The following is a 16,011-nucleotide window of genomic DNA, read 5'->3' on the forward strand; positions in this document are numbered from 1 at the left end:
TGTTGGCTACATAACAAGTCCCCTTAGAACCATATGAATTGCAGTCTGGTGGACTGCAAACGAAGGAAGACTAGGGAATGTACGGATTAAAATTCATCCTTGAATATTTATGACAGAGGTCCCTGGTCCAGGTTTCCAAAGAAGGATGCTTAAGCTAAGGTTTGATATTCATCAGAAATTTAACTTAGGGAAAACTGTTGCATCTCACCTTTCCTTAGTCCTTCCTCTGCTACCCACAAAGTTCTTCTGCTACACACTTCGCTCTGTGGCCAGAGTGTGTCTCACAAGCCAATCTCTGCGATTTTGCATCTGTGACTTATATAGTATTATTCATGTGATGTAGGTAGCCAGTGATGACTTAAAAAATAACAGTAATAGCAGCCAGGTACTTAAGAGGTCTTCATAGGATTTGTTTCCATCATTATCTTCATAATTTATGTCTATTTTATAATGAATCCACTGTCTGGATTTGTTTTCTAAAAACTTTCTTGCAGTGAAACAGATGGCCCTAGAATAGCCTTGCATTCCCGACTGTCCGGAATCACTGAGACGGCCAGGGGGTTGTTTTCTCTAGATTTAGACCTAATGAGCAATTATGGAAGAAAAATCAAGCTGCAGTAAAGGTGAAGCTCAAACAATGAAAAAACATAGGGATTGTGATGTTTAAAACACCCACTTTCTTTTTTTCTAACAATTATAATCTTGTAACTATGCAGAGAATGCTCTGAAGCTAACTAGAAGCTGAGCAAAAGCTAATGGTTGCGGTATTTGATTAACCAAGTTACTAAGCCCCATGAGGTGTATTGATTTTCAGATGTGCTGATTGTATGCCCTTTTGACAGCACGGGAGGCAGCTATCTAAATTTGTGAAAGTTTGGATTAAAATCTAGACTGTCCTATAAACATTCGGCCACATATTTGAAATGAAAGATCATGGGTCCTTAATTGGTTCATTGTGCAAGCTTAGATGTGGATACAAATTTGTTGTAACACAGCATCGTCCACAAGCTATGCAGAAGAAAGGAGATGTCTCCATGCCTGGCACTGCCAGTGTAGCTTTCTGTTCCTCTACATAGAGCTGGGAATGTCTTGGCAGAGTCAGGACTGATATAAGAAAGTGGTGTATGTTGAGGTGGGAGCAATGGGGCACAGGCAAAAATCCTCACTGCATTTAAATCCATGCATTTAAGAAAAAAAAAAACGCTCTGAGGTGTGTTCTGCCCACTCGGAGCAGTTGCTGGCTGGCTGTATCACAAGGAATTTGAAAACTAACATCTGAGTCCCCTCTCCTGGGCAGCCAGCTCACTGCAGAGCCAAGGCCCCATCCTACCTTGGGGTCTACACAGCAGAGGTGTGTGTAAGGGGAGTTAAGCGGAAGAAAACCCGTACATACAACCAAACTGGCCCACGGCCACCCAGAGGCTGTTGCGGCACAGTCCCTATCTCACCACTTTGGCTATAAGGATATTTTGGGTGCCTGTGCTGAAAGCCTTGCTAAAGTCAAGGGGAAGAACAGCAGCTGCTCCTCCTTGTCCTATGCACCAGACCATTTTCTTTCTGCATTGGAGTAAGGCCCACCTTAAAAAGGGAGAAGTGACTTTAGAAGTAAGTGCATGTGAGGATGGAGGATTAGATAAACCCTGGTAAGGTTTCTTTTTGGTCTGTTATTATGCTGCTCGTGTGAGTGACCAAGTGGGTGAGTGAGAGATGTTTGACTTCACGGCCCCATCCAAAAATGATAGTCCTTCTCAGCACAGCACCCGCCCAGTGTTTGAGCAGGAGGGCAGCTCGGTGCCCAGAAGCAGGGGTTTGGGCTTACTGGTCTTCTTTTCTTTTAGTCAAGGATCTTGAAGTTAAAGCTAGATCTTGCTGCCTTCTCTGAATAAGATGTAGGTATGTTTGGCTCTGCACCATTACAGGAGCCATGACAAATCACTTAGAATGATCTGAAATGCGTGTGAGTGGTGCACTCCCTAATGTGGTACACACAGACCTCCTTAGCAAGACCTGGCTCACGCTGGGACTCCTGCCTATCTGCTAATAGCAGTATTAATGGGGAACATAAGAAGGATTTTTCATAGTTGTATTACTGGAAAAAAACTAAAAATTACTTAGCTATAGCGTTGCAATCTGACCACGCTCTCCTACTCCATCACAGAACCAAAAATCTTTCTCTAAAACCGGCTGCTAAAGCCTCAGGCCAGATGTCAGTGGTGGCTGCCTGCTGCCCTGGGACTGGGTATGTCTTCTGCTCCCCAGTGCCCTCTCAGCAGCCTCAGCTCCCCAAGATTTTGGGCAGTGCTCAGAGACATGGCAATTTAAAGGAACAACATCAACTCAAGGCATAAGCTCGTTGAGGGGGGGGGCATTTGGCATTTGTCCCAAGCTCAGCCAGCCCCACCACCCTTACCGCCCTGACGGTAGATTTGTCAATGGCATTTTCCTGTCTTGAAGGTTTCCTGCCCGACCTGTTGACGAGGCCAGGAGGGATATAGTTAGTGAAAACTACCACGAAGAACTGCTGTAAGAATGCAAAGAAGCAGAAAAATAGTGAAATTGCATTCTGCCATGTCTCTGTGCAAACAGAGACAGAAACTGTCAATACACATTATGGCCACAATTTTGGTCAGAAGTATCCCCTGCTTCTTCAAAAAGCTCCCAAGGAGTGGCTCGGCATTGCTGAGTCTTCAACAGCAAGACTTGTCTCAGGAATGTATATTTTTTTCACTGGTTTATTTTAATCTCTGCTAGGTTTGGGGGGGGCAAACTCTTGTGTGAGCACAGGGAGTGCATGAGGCATTGTAGGTGTGGTGAGGGGAGAAAAGGGAAAAAGTGAAGTTCAGCTGTCCCACTGCTGGCCAACCCTCCATATTGTGGTGCTGTGGCATCAGGCAGGAGAGATGCTAGAAGTGATACAGTAGTTTACCCCGTTTATAACAGTTGTGGTTACTTCCAGTCATGAAAATTAAATATTTGTGATTAGATACCGAGTTACCTAAATAATGTTAATTTCAGCCGCATCATCACTCCCACTCCTCCCCCGTCTCGCCCCTGAAATATTTGATTTATTGTGCTTTTTGACTCGTGGCAGCATATGTTTTGGAAGCACATCAGAGTGCTGAGGGCAGTTTATAACGTTCCCAGTAAGGCTGGAACTTCAACATTTTTTAAATTAATTACAAATACTTGCTGATTGAGGTAAACACACAAGCTGTCAGCAATTGCCAACAGCTATCTTTTGCACGTCAGCTACTTATAAAAGCAAGTGTGTTATAAACTGCTCTCCTGAAAACTAATTAATTTTTATCCTTTGCCCTTTGCATGGCCCTTCAAGGGAAGTCAGCTCCACTGAGCAGGGTTTGGCCTCCTGAGCAGCTTGGATGCCTCTGTATTTTCTGTAGAGACAGAGTCATCAAACAGGGGCAAGGACAGCAGCAGGCATTAGTCACATGCCTGTTCTTCTGGCCGAAAGAACAGATGTCGTTTTCTTTGGTTTTATTTAAAATGCCTTGAACCAAAGTAAGATGGTGCATTCATCCCCATCTCCCCCTAATACACGGTCAGGAGTAGTGAATGTTTTCATTTCCAGGTGCTTCGTGAGAATACTCCAAGTGTACTTTTTTTCTTGGTTTTTCAGAGAGAAAAAAACGTTTATCCACCCAGATCTAACGACACATCCTAAGCAAGAGTGCCCATGTTTCACCTGCCCCCAGGGTGCCGCCTGCTCTGCGGGCAGCCGGCGGGGAAGCTGCCTGCATGCCCTGCCTGCAGAGCGGTGTTGGCCATGCCTGAGGGCCAAATTCCCTCACACCTTTGGGACAGCCCACTGGCGGGGACAGGGACAGGGAATGGGGTCCCCCCACGAGTGCCGCATGGCCACCTCTCCTGGCAGACAGCCCCCCTGAGGGACACAGCCCAGCCCCTGCCCTGGCAAGGAGGGTGCTGCCAGCATTTTGTGACAATTTTATCCAGTTGCTAAGCAGCTGGGTCCCAGGGACACAAATACAGCGAAAACAAACCGCCCCAGGGGAAAACGCCTGTGCTGTTCTGGGAGGGCACTTCCCGCTTTGGACCCATGGTCTCCCATGTCGCAGGGTCTCACGGGCTGTGGCAGGGTCTGTCCCAGGAGCTGAGCGAGGGTGATGGCATGTGCAGGGCTTTGGAAGGGGCGCTGGCAGCCAGGGTCCAAGCTGAGCCGCCTTCTCTGCTCGAGGGGGTGGCAGCAGAAGGCTGAGGGCACAGAGCTGGCTCTTGCAGCCCCTGCCAGCTGCAGCCGTGTCTGTGCAGGGCAGCAGTAAGCATTGCTGGGGCCAGAGAGCAAAGCTGTGTCCAACTCTCCAGCCCAGCACTCAGGGCACCCGCTGCGATTTCTGCTCCTCTCAATGGTTAAGTGTTTGCAGCAAAATCATATTTTTAGATACCTGTACACTCCCTCGGCCATCCGTGACATCTCAAAGGACCGCTTTGTTTCAGTGCAAAGTATCTCCAGCGTAGGGAGCTGAGAAGACCCCTACCACCACACCACAGTGACTCATAACCCAGTGGTTAGAGCAGGAACAGGAGATCTGAGCTCAAAACTTGAGCAGCTCAGATAACATTTACCTTTCTGCAGTCTCCTCCAGTCACTCAGCCTTTCTGCATCGGTTTAAGACCCAAATCAAAGGCTGTCAGCCATCCAGGAATTAATCTGTGGGACCTTTAGACAGATGCATCCTTTCCATACAGGATGTAGGAGTGGAATGTGCCATACCACTTCAGGGCATTTTAGGACACAATACTGTGTCGCAAAACACATTTATTGTACAAGGGGGCACCAACACAAGTATTCAGGGATGCAGCCACATTGCACTACAACCCCCTTGGCCATCCGGCAGCAAGCTGGCAGGACGGGCATCTCAGCATCCACTCCAGCTTGAAAACAGATTATCTGGTGTCACAGAGAATGGATTTATCATGACTGATCCCGTTCATTTCCTAGAGGACAAAACAAGTGACTGGAATAGAAATGGGGTCAGCAATTAATAGGGCAGCTCTCGGTCACTGTCACCATATGTTGATATGATGATGGCTGGTTTACATATTTACCTGATAAATAGCTTACTGAAAGTTCTAGCAGGACACAGGCCAAGGAGAGTGGAAGCAAAACTCGAGGGGCCATTGTACAGAAACCACCATCCCCACAGATTTCTTCTCCAGCGTGAAGGCATGCATAAATACTTCTCCCATTTCAGGGAGGGTTTCTTCACGTCACTGGGCAAAGGGGAGTGGGTGACCTGAGATCAGCTGCAGCCTCAGCTCAGCTTTCTGCCCCACCAGGCTCAGCTGAAGAGTGTCTAAATTTATTCCTCACAAGGATGTCAGGTATGCTGTATTTTCTTGAACTGGGGTAAGCAAACATTTGGGCACAAGAAACAGATGTTGAGAAGTGTCTTTAGGAAGGTGCCACAATGGCAGTGACCCCAGCTGTGCCCTACGCTGGAGCCAGGAGCTCTGGGACATCTTTAGTACTGCCGCCCCAAGGGCTGTTTCAGTTCCCGACCCTTTTCCTAGGTCCAGCTTTCTCTGCAGCTCATGGGTAACACCTCTCCAACAGAACCCATGGCACTCTGAAAGAGATGTTATCCCATCCCAGGGCAGGAAATTTCAAGCTTGTCAAAGCACTTTTCTGAGCCAACAAGAGCTACAGTAGAAAAACGTTGATTGAAAGCGGGTGCATGGCTGGCTGGCCTGGCTGGAAAAGAGTTGCGGTGCGGTTTGCACAACCCCTGGGGGAAAGGCACGCACTCAGTGCAAGGAAAAGAAAATGAGCGCTGGGCTGAGCGTGCCATGGGCAGCCTGCAAGGAGCCAGGCAGTGACAGCTCCCTCAGCAGCTCACCCTGTGGTCCACAAGCATTTCATTGCAAGTGGACTGAATCCAGTTTGCCCAACCCACTAGGGAGCAAATGTGCTGCTCCCTTCCGCCAGTGCGATGGAAGCGTGCAAGCCATAAACAGCTGCAATGGTCATGGGTTTAAGCCTTGGGAACCAGAAGCAAAAAGTCCATCCCCACCCTGAAGGGCCTGAGAAGAGACCTGTTTGTCAGGGGCACTGAGGGTCCCACAGAGCCCAGTGCTGTTGAGGAACAATGGATGAGGCAAGCCTTTCTGGGAAAAGGAGATCATCTGTACGCACTTTCTGGGGATGGGATATTTGTGTTCATTATTTTAGCCTATAAAGACCTCCACAAAAACCATTTAAACTTATTAGTCAGACACCTATGGAAAGCACTGTAAAGAGACTTTCCCAATGGTGTATAATTTTTGCGTTAGAGCTGACCTCATGCTCTTCCAGGCATATCCTAGAGGGCAGCCATCTAACTTCGGCGTTGTCTAAAAACAGATGCCTGTTTGGGAGTAAAAAAACCTTCTCATGGTGTCAAAGCCCATTTGAAGATCTGCGTGCACAGAGCAGCTTTGCTGCTGGGATGCGGCCACTTTGCACCCCAAATGCCCCATGGATGACGTGAGAGGCTGGGTAGGCAGCAGCTGGACCCCTCTGCTGTGGGCAGATGCAGGGATGCGCCCCCAGCACCCAAGGCATAGGGAGAAAACCTCTGTGTAAGGCAAACATGGCTCCATCCTTATTTCCCTCCATAGATCACAGCAGATTTCTCCAGCAAGGTACCACTACCATGCAACACCTGGGACCTCAGATGGCCCAGGAGGCACAAGACAAGGTGCATGTGCCCTGGTTACAGCAGAAAGACATGGACTGTGGTTTAAGCTCGCTGAAAAGATGGTCTGTGCCTCATGTGGGGTGGAAATCACTCCACTCCTGCTCAGAATTGCAGTCTGCATTAGAAAGGCACCTTCCTTGCTGGCAGCCTGCTCAGTCAGCGTCACAGAATTTCAGCTTCTTCAGAAACCTCTGAGAAAGTGAGAATTGCCAGCTTTTTTACTGGAAGTTTCAGCTTTTATGATTACGGAGAATATCTAGAAAATGTCTTTTGAGCAGGCCTTAAAGGTTCAGAAACCAGAATACAAATAAAGATCAACCCCCACTTATTATTTTTTGAAGTCTAAATCCTGTTGATAATTTTAGTGGCCCTAACTCATGGCTTGTGAATGCTTTGATGTGTTGTTACTGCTTCTGACATGAAATAACTCTACGCTGGCTTTGTTTACAGGCAGGGATTTCCTTCCCTAACAAATGATTGGAAGTGGTCAGACAATTAAGTCTCTATAGTTGTTAATTTGGTAGTTTCCCTGTTCACTAACAACCAGCTCTTGGAAAACATTAACACAAAACTACCACATGACTGGGAATTAATGTTTTAAAGACCTTCGGAGACCTAGCATTAGTTTTCTAACGCTGCATTTTTTAACTAAGCTGTATTCCTTTCTCTCCATAATCTCTCTGCCCTTGGGCACCTCTCAGATGCACAAACAAGGGAGGGAGACATGGAAAACCACTGCTTCAGAGGCATATTAATATATATATATATACACTTTATATAAAATATAATGAATATATATATATTTATATGTGCACACATGTATTTTATATATATGTAGGCCAGTTTGTGTACAAGGCTTCAGTAACAACCCCCAGCAGTGAGGCAGTCGGTCCCCTAAAGGTACTGGCAGCCAGCTTTGGATTCACCATGCATGGATTATCCGGTTTCACAATTAACTGGGAAGGGGTACCAAAGCTCCAGGCCTGCTCTGCACAGACAATTGCCTGTAGCCACGGACCCACCTCTGTCCCCAGGAGAATATTCAGTTTCTTCAGTTACTCATTAACATGTCAGGCTTGAAAAGCCAACAAAAATATCCAGTGGGTTTCATGGAGCCCTGAAGGGGAAGACGTAGGCATGTGTGTTTGTGCCCATGTAGGGAACCTGGATGTGGTGCCTGGAAGGAAGAGCCCATGGGAAGCAGCAAAACCGCTGTTGTGGGTGCTCTCCATCAACAAACCCTGTCACACCAAAGGCCCTATCAAACTTGCATCACTTTTTTGCCTCTGAATGGGAGCCAGCCTTCAAAACTCCAAATACTGGCCAAGTGGTTGGGCCAAGCAGGCAATAGTGAATGCAGAACTCGAAGCAAAATGCCTTTTTTTTTTCCCAGTTGGTCCCTTTGCTGTGTAGGTTGATGAAGCTTCTGCAATGTCATTGGTCTTCTTGAAACAAGAAACCAGCTGTCCCTGGTGTCCATCTATAGACCTGAAGGTTGCTCTGCACCCTGCAGGTATTTGCTGCTTACGTCCATGCTTCTAGCTTTCATTCTGGATATATATTGCACACATAGATCTATTCCCAGTCAAATCTGCGTTAGACAGCAAAACAGAAATATCCCAGGCATTTTTGCCTCTTCTTGGTGTCTCTTCTAATACCCAGTCCCTGCAAGCTCAGATGCCCTGGGTCACCGCTGAAGGCAGACAACTTCAGTTTCCGTCAAAATTATGTTTAAAATTCAGGGCTAAACCTTTCCTATCTGAGAGCCAGCTTTAGGCCAGGCAGCCTTGATTTAGATGATTTACCAAGGATGCTGCAACTCCAGAGGGCTTTTAGTGCTCCTGAGGTTAATATTAGATGTGCCAGCTACGTTTCAGCACCGACAGCGCACGGTGCCCTCCTCTGCTCCAGCTGTCCCTGCTGGCTGTCGCACTGGGGCAAGATGCTTGGCAGTGAGGTGACTCCCAGAGCCCGGGGGTCCCCCTCTGATCCAAGGGGGTCTGCTCTGCAGGTCGCCTGGAAAGCCACAAAACTGACCTTCAGCGGGACATCGTCAGTGGAGAGGCGTCATGTCGTGTTTGGGCACAGGGCAGGATATTCAGCTGTGTTTGCAAAGGAGGTTAAAAATAAATTTTAAAAGCTATAGATCCACGAGTAGAATGTGCATCCAAAGGCAGCTCCAAGGTTGGCCCTGGGTGCACACCCAGGCGTTTTGGAGGTGCTGCCTCTCTTTCTGACAATTGTCAGCACGAGCACGGGTGAAACGCCAGGTCTGCCTTCCCTTGCAGGCACAATGAGCCGCTGCTTCCCAAGCACAGGATTTTGGGGCAGCAGCCGCCTGCCAGAAACACAGAAACACCAGGGAGAGAGGGTCCATGCTGGCACCCTTGCTGCGAGCCAGGAAGCCCTTCCCTAGGGAGGGTCACCACGTGTGCACAGCAGGATGTGTCCTGTCCCCCGTCGAGCCCATTCCCACTATGCCTGAGTGCTCAGAAACACTCACGGGCTATAGAAGCTCCTTTTCAGGTGTGTCTGCCAGCTGCGAAGTCTTTGCTGTTCGTTAGTGTGTTCTGGATTTAAGTTTCTCCATCAATTGTACTGAAAATTACTTGCTCCAGCAAATATCTGCTTTTATTACATCCCGGTGGGGGCCACCTCTGCGGGACACCTCAGTGTGAGAAATGTTTTCAGGTTGCTGGTGATAAACTGGCTGGCCATGATTTCGTACCGCAGCAGTGTCTCTGCACAGTCCCCAGCATGAAGCCCATCAAAGCGTGGGGATGTTTGCTCCACCACCAGCCCATGCCTTCGGTCAGTGTTCACAACGACGTCTTTGCCAGCATCTCAAGTGACTTTGGAAGGCTTATTTCTTGCACTTCCCACCATGAGGCTCCTTCCAAGTGACTTCAGTTGATGTTTTTTGCAGCTTTTCAGGAGGTTAAAATGATGCTTTGAGGTGCATGCCAGCATTCAGCTGAGGTAAGCCTCACCATTCGATATCAGCATCAGAGCCTCCTGCTTTGTCCGCTGGAAGTCTCGGAACCGCAGTCCCAATGTACCTTCCATTTCCAAAAGAACATCTGGAGGATTTCAATGCAGAAAAGGTCTTTGGAATGCCTTCAACACCAGAACAAAATGGTAATAACAAAATTGACGAGTTCATTCGTTGGGCTACAGCTCATACAGTCAACAGAGAGGAGGGCATCCTCTGGCTCTTCATAGTGAACTGCGGGCTGTGAGGAGTTTGGGAAGGGAAATGTTGCTGTCACTAGTCTCACCGAGGCTGAGACAGGCCATGAGAGGCATTACCATGGTTATTAGCAACTGCTTTTGCCAGGAAGCTTTCATATTCTATTTTCATTTTCTATTTCACATGTAAAAAATCTAATTTGCAGGCCCCCATGGTCTTTATCTAGCTGGTCCTCAAGAGATGGCAACAAACATCAACGTTACTGTCCTTAGGCTGGTATGTGCTTTACACACACGTGACAGCATCTCCGCAGGACAACCTGTAAGGGCACCTTGGGGTGAAGTGACCAATCTGAAGTCACGTCAAGTCTGTCGGCAAAGACTAGAGCGGAGGTGTCCCGCAGCAGTGCCCTGGTCGCTGCAGCCTGGCTGTCCGTGGCTCCCATCCCAGGTCACCCCTTGGGCACCGGAGCAAAGGAGGAGGCGCTTCGGGGTGGAAGCCCAGCCCGGCTGCCAAAAGGGACAGTGGAGAGCTGTGCCGTGCTGCAGTCTGCTCTGGAAATGGTGTGACAGATGGAGCTGGCCCCAGTCCTCAGAGTTTTGCTGAAAGGGGAAATGCTGGCAGATTTTCAGTGTTTTGATTGCTGCTATCAAAAGCGAGCATTTCTAAGCCCTGACTTCTTGAATTTAAAAATATACATATATATTTGTTTGCATCCTATTGACACTTGGTGTCCTTCAGGACCGTGAACACCCCATCCCTACAACCATGGCTGGTTCTGAGTCCTGCTGTCTCCTGCAAAGACCGGGCACGGGAAGAAAATGTGTATTACACAAAACCAGGTCAGTTGTAGGCAAGGGCTTTCAAACTGAGCACGTTTTGCAGGTAGCTGGGTGCAAGTGCTGAGGCAGTTGAACTCAAAAGTGATTTTTAAACATGACAGAAGTAACCCAAAGCCTATGAATTTTTAAACTGCAGAGCTCTAGATCAATTAAACATCTTTCATTGCACCTCTCCCTTAACAACTTGTTTATGTGCCATGTGCATTTCCTCCCTCTTTATTTGGGTTATAATCACTGTGTGTACAATGCTCTGTGTGGTGAAGGCACTTGCACATCTTGCCCCTTCTTCTTGGGTCACTCCGGCAGCTGGGGTCTGGTTCTCCCCCATCTCAGGAAAGCTGCTGCCCTCACCCGGGCTGGTTTGCAGCCCTGCATGGGTGGCTCAGCTGGGTGAGCAGAGCAGTGAACTGAGCCGCATCACCTGTGTGCCAGATGCTGGAGCCATTGGGTTCTACCTTGGTTTTGCTGCCATTTTTTAATTTAAATTTTAAATTTAATTTAATTTAATAAAATAAAATACATTTAATTTAAACTGTGAAATATCTCGGCCCCATCTTGGGACAGTGGGAAGCTCTGAAATGCTGGAGTTTCCCTTTTCATGGGGCAGGAACCTGGTTTGCTCCCCCACCAGTTGCAGTGCCCAATCCTCATCTCTCCAGGGTGGATGAGGGGGTCCACAGCGAGGGTACAGTGCTGGTCTGGAGGCTGAGACAGCACCGGTGCTGGCAAACACTTCTCCCGGCCTCGTGGGAGCCACTGGCAAACGCAGCTCCCCAGAGCCCGTGTTCTTCGGTGGAGTGGTGGCCAGGCTGGGCTGCGTGTCCTAGGGGTACCCGGAGAGCCAGAGCTCGGGTCCATCGTGGTCCCCAGGCTGGTGGTGGTACAGAGAGGGGGAAGCCGCAGAGGGAACAGAATGGATGTGCACCGCTGGCTGTGTGTGGCAGCACGGCTGAGCGGCTGCTCCAGTCTCCCTGTGATGGACTTAACAGGGAGACCACTTCTGGGTGCAACGCGTCCTACAAAAACAATTTTTTTGTTGGAAGTTTAATAATTTCTTCCCAAAGTATTTCTGTTGCCTGGCCAAAAGTGGTGTCTAAAATTAGCTTCCCCAGATAACAACATTTTTGTCATATTTGGTACATTCCTATCCAAACACTGAAAGCCAGCTGTTTGGGCTGGGTTACGGAGACAAATCTGTTTGCAACTATACTGATCTGGCATTGTAGGTCCTGGAATTAATAGGTTTTTTATCTGTCTATATCCTATACTCATTTTTTCCATACTAAGAGAGTGCCAGAGGAAATGTTATAAGGGCTATATAATTAAAACCAGAAGTGACTCCCAGTGAACTTAGCAGTAGATGTTGACGGCATTTCTAGCAAAAGTAATGCCCTGGGGGATTCATTTCAAAGGAACTAAGGACTCGGTGCTGTTGTTTTTATGGATTTTAACTGCATCTGTACAGTTGAAAGGAGTCAGGATTTGGATTTTTTTCATGTCAGTTTAAGTCCTCTGTAGCCGTGGTCACCAACTGCTGGGTAAAACCTGTGAGACCAGATTCAGAAGCCACCCCTGATTCTGTTGATCATCATGTAACTTCCCTTACCAGGACATTACCATCACGACCCAGTTTTTCCATCTACGTTTCTGGCACTACACTGGTGAAAGTCATTGGACTTCAGGGAGCGGTGCTGGGGTGAGAAAAGAGCGGGGCCGTGGTGCGAGGGAAGGGCAGTGGGAGGCTGCTGACCTTGGGGTCCCCGATGCCCACCTCGGAGCTGATCCCAACAGAGGGACCAAGGGCTGGCTCCACACATCTCAGGGCTCTGCACCCTTTAGGGCAGGAAAAAAAGATGTTGAGACAAAAATAACACATTTAAAGAATGCCCACAAAAATCCAGCGGTCTGGTAATGGCCGTGCTTTGCAAATAACCTCTGAGCCTGATTTTCCAGACATGTGTGAGAAGTTTGTGCAGGGACTGAGTGTTTTAGGAGACTTTGCTGTAACCGGTGAAGCCTTCCTATGTCCTGGCCACTGAGGTGCTTGCTGCGGGGTGGGGGCTTTGGCAGGAAGGCAGAAAATTGGGGTGCAGGTAGCGGCTCAGGATGGAATGCTTTTGTGCGCTGAGGGTCATGAGGCTCTCCGCGGTGGGCTGCAGATTGGGCTCTGGTGCCTGGCTTAGTGCTGCTGACAGCTAGATGCCTCCAAGGGAAAGCGTCCCATCCTGGCACGGGGCCTTTCGCTAAGCTGCTCTGTAATAACAAACCGGGCTGCTGGGGAACGAGCCCGGAGCCTGGGAGGGGAAACCTCCCTTTTAAAGGGCAAGCCCAGTGCTGGAGCAGGCTGGGCTGGAGGTGGGTGAGCTAGTGCCCACCCTGCCAGCTTCCAGTTCCTGCTCCATCCGTCAACACCAAACCGCCCCTAGAGCTCTGGAGAGCCCCGATAACACAAAATGGACAGCTGTCTGCTTGGAGTGACCTAGAGCAGTGGGCAGGGAGAGGTCTCAGTCGCTGCAGCATGGCTGTAGGCCTGAGGGACCTGGCTTGGTGCTTGGGCAAGTCCCTGCCATGCTGGAAATCAGGGGAGCAAACCTCATTCCTGGCAGAGAGGTGCCAGTGACGAGGGACTGCATGGGGCTGCAGGGGAGAAGTTGATCCAGCTGAGTCGTACAGGCTTTGCTTGCTCCCAGCCAGGACTGGTTTTGAACCAGCTGGTGGAAAGACCATTCAGGAGCATACTTTGCTCTTTGCTAAACCTGTTCTTGGTCATCTGTGATCCTGTAATGTTACTGATGAAATCTTAGTGATGAGAAGCTTCCCTGGGGCTGCTGCAGGATTGCCACAGACCCAACTGAGTTGGTACCAAAACTGGTGGGTTGACCCAAAGCTTGGGTCAAGGCTGGTGGTAGTGATATAATACAACTTGACCAAAGATTGGACACTCAAAATTATTTGATCTGGGATTTTTTGCCCCTTTCTCAACTCGTTTTAGTGGTTTCTGAAGGAAATATAGCCAAGATCTACACAAAATTTAATATGCCAGGTGTGCTCCAGTGAAAGCAAGTACCAGCACCTAGCTACATTATTAAAAAGTTTTGCAACCTTACACCTTCTTGCTAATAAGACACTGCATGACTTTCAGTGACAGCAAGACCATTTGCCTCGTGAGATGAGAGGCAGAGAGGACAAAACAGAGGACAAGCAAGAAGCAGTACTCCTGTGCTGGCAGGGCCGTGGGCCAAGAAACTCTCATCTGTTGGTACTTTTGCTGTGACTTTGGCCAGACTCAGTTGCTGGAGCCAGCTCAGGGTGTCTCAGACTGCAGGTCATGGGCTTTGCTGAAGGGCTCGGAGGCAGCACCGCAGGAGGCAGCCCCTCCTGCCATCACCAGTTGCTACCCGTGCCGGTGCCAGCCTGCGGGGAGCTCCTAGGTGCTCTGAATCACTGGCAACAGCTTGGTTTCTGCGGGATGGAGACGTGAAAAAAAAGCTGTAATTACTGGCCACAAGCATGTGCAGCATTCTGTGCTCCAGAGGAACTGAGCTGCAGCCAAACTGGGGTGGAAGCCAAAGGGTTCAGTACAACGCATGGACCGGAGCAGGGTTCCTTAAACATAAGCTTATAGGCACTCACCAGAAGTTTCCTTCTTGGCAAATGTCAGCTCTGAAAAATGTGGCAAGGAGAGCAGGATGTTCAGTCAATCCTTTAATAACAAACAGCTGTAATAAAGTCCGGGCTTCCTGCAAGTCAAAATAAATTTTGCCACCAAGCTAACCAGAGCCAGCACATCAGCTCATGTCGCTGGGAAATGTCAGGGTGGAGAGGACCCACATGGCGAAATTTTCTGCTCCTATTTGAACTTTTTTCCTTCTTCCATCACCTTTCTTTCTTCTCCCGTCTCCATTGCGATGCTGCATGCCACTGCATCTTTTCACAGCAGCCAGCATTTCACAGCAACAAAAACAACCCTTGTGACATACTTCGTAGTGAGCCGCAAGGAGGAAATTTTCAAAGGCTGCCTTCACTCTGGTTATTGGACCTCAGAGGAGAAGCCCAGGAGTCAAAGAGGCAGCTGAACTTCGGGGTCGCCAGCACTCTTGCCACTTTTGGTAAGAAGCGAAGCTAAGGCTGAGGTCAGGCCCTTGTGTAAACCTCTGGCTGGTCACTGAAATAGCTGAACCATCCAAAAAACACAGAAGACTCTTTCCATCCCCCGCCTTTTTTTTTTTTTTTTTTTCATTCCCTCATTCATTTTGGAGACAAGTATTATAGGAAAACTGCAGTAAGCTATTTTCAGAGAAGCTACATGTTTTTTTCACTTCTTGTCATCCCACTAAAATCCTGACCTGCCAAGGGCATTTAGCCCTGAATCTTGGTCTTGTATGAGGTCCAAGTTTTGCAGCCATTAAGCAGCAGAACTGATAAATGCTGTCATTTAGAGGTTGCCTAATGGAATCTTTTGCCCCAGAAGACATTCAGAGTAAAATCCACAGCGATGCTTACAGAGAAATGGTAAGCTCTAAAAGTAACCTGTTGGGCTGAAGTTGAGACACAGACCAAGCCTGGCTCGCGGCAGCAGCGGCTGCCTGCCCTAGCAGCTGCCCTAAGAGAAGGTATCTTTACTGTGCCGAATGCGTGTACTTGCCCTGGCAAGAAAACCTGGTGAGGAGCCGGATGAGCATCCCTGGGCATCTTCACCATGAACAGCAGGGAGAGCAGGGAGCAGCAATGCCTCTGGGAACAGGATCTCAGGGGACAGAGGGTCCGCTGAAGGAGAAGGATGTGAAACCGTGAGATTTCCTTCTCTGCTCCATTAGGACGGAATAAACTTGGTCTCAGATCAGCATCCTTTGGGTGCAGATCAGTACTGCTGGGGAACTGCTTGCTGGATTAGGGATGTGAACAAGTCTTGTGATCATCTCCCACCTCACATCCATTGCCCTCAGAGGGTGCTGTCAAAGCTCCCCAGATGGTGGGAGCTCAGGTGTAGATCCTCATTGTGAACTACTTGGTTGTATTTTGTGTTGAGGTGTAAAGCCCACCTGTGAAAAGGGGACAATAACATTTTCAATAGAAAAGCAACCTGTTGAGAAGAATCAGGTGTGCCCGCCTTACCTGCCCTCTGAGGGCTTTCACTGGCATTAACTCATTAACTCACAAATGTAGGACAGCCAAATTACGGCTTTGTCCTCATAAGAACAAGAACATATTTATTCAAGTGGGTCACAGGCAAACTTGGACAGCAAAGCCTGTGGGCCTGTCT

This window comes from Falco rusticolus, chromosome 6 (genome assembly GCF_015220075.1).
Source record: "Falco rusticolus isolate bFalRus1 chromosome 6, bFalRus1.pri, whole genome shotgun sequence".
Lineage (NCBI taxonomy): Eukaryota > Metazoa > Chordata > Aves > Falconiformes > Falconidae > Falco > Falco rusticolus.